Raw genomic sequence first — 1,372 nt, 5'->3', positions numbered from 1 at the left:
AACAGAGAAGGCTCCGACCGTTAAACTCACTCTAAGTGAGGTAGTGGAGCTGGGATTGAGCTTCTTCACAGCCAGTCTTAACACCTGCCCGCTTCAATGCAGACACCTGTCTGCGGGCAAAACTTTCTGTGCCTGCGTACATCCCTTTCTAAAAAAGTAAATGTACAACATCCCAGGTCTGTTTGCAAATATAAAAAAAAAGAAAAGAGAAAGAAGGAAATTTCTTACCTGTAGAAGCTAAACCCATTGGGAAAGTGTAGAATTAGTCTAGACCTGGAATGAACGTTGGTTTCTGGGAAGTCTCCTTGATGATTATTCAAAGAAACTTCTATCCTTGGGGCTTCCTGCCTTTGTGTGTCTTTCCGACCTATTTGTGTTAAGCTTGAAGCTAGAAACAGTGCTAGCCCTATGTTGGGCTTCTCTAAATTCAGACATTTGAAGCAGCATAGATTAGTAATTTTTTATTTTTATTGTCTTTTTAAAAAAGATAAATAGATCACAAGAAATGTCACATTAAAACATTTAAAGATTAGTATTTTTTCGTCTTCTAAATGAAACCGTAATATTTTAGAGTAAAAATATTTAAAGATACATTGTGTAAAACTGATGCTAAAAATTGTTTGTCATTTATTTTAAGTTGCCCTGTTTTATTCAATAGGCTCACAAAAATATTTCTTATATGACATAATCCAAATATATATTAAATATGATATATTCAAAGTATACCCTAAAATTATTTCTATTTCAGTCAATCGTCACCTTTTATTAGTTTCTATATTTTCTCTCTCCTGTAAACAATAAACAAATTTATTTATCCTTATGATGAAAATTGTATATGTCAAATAAGTGCGAGGGAACACATATTTTTCAAAATTCTTACATATTGTGCACCAGCTACAATGGTTTATGATCACAGGTCTGCAGAATAATGTACAGACTCCTTAGTAGATGACTTTTAAAACTCTTTGTAATCCAACCCCCAAATACCTCTCTAACTTCAGCCCCTTGTCATGTTCTTCTGTGAGTTTTTTTTCTTTTCTTTTCTTTTTTTTAATATGGAACGCTTCACGAATTTGCGTGTCATCCTTGTGCAGGGGCCATGCTAATCTTCTCTGTGTCGTTCCAATTTTAGTATATGTGCTGCCAAAGCGAGCACTGTGTGAGTTTCTTAAGAATCCTAAACAAGATAAATAAATTTTTAGAAAGTCATACTTAATCACTTAGTGTGCCTGCAGAACACCAAGGTGAAAGAGATCTTAAAAGCAGATGAAGGGGAAGAGACATTACCTTCAAAGGATTGAAAATTATATGTATCGACAGCAACAGGAGGAGTTAGAAGGTAGTGAAATATCTTCAATGGGTTGAGAGAAAA

General features: G+C 34.3%; 1 non-coding gene across 1 annotated transcript; it reads right to left on the bottom strand.

Annotated features, from left to right (window-relative positions):
* Positions 1-1,049: 1,049 nt before the first annotated feature.
* Positions 1,050-1,156, bottom strand: LOC111760482 (U6 spliceosomal RNA). Its single transcript, XR_002794154.1, has one exon. It is a non-coding gene; the product is annotated as a U6 spliceosomal RNA (small nuclear RNA).
* Between the last annotated feature and the right edge of the window lie 216 nt (positions 1,157-1,372).

This window comes from Dasypus novemcinctus, chromosome 13 (assembly GCF_030445035.2).
Source record: "Dasypus novemcinctus isolate mDasNov1 chromosome 13, mDasNov1.1.hap2, whole genome shotgun sequence".
Classification (NCBI taxonomy): Eukaryota; Metazoa; Chordata; class Mammalia; order Cingulata; family Dasypodidae; genus Dasypus; species Dasypus novemcinctus.
Note: the sequence above shows the minus strand (reverse complement) of the source record. Positions and strands in the feature narration are given on the sequence as shown.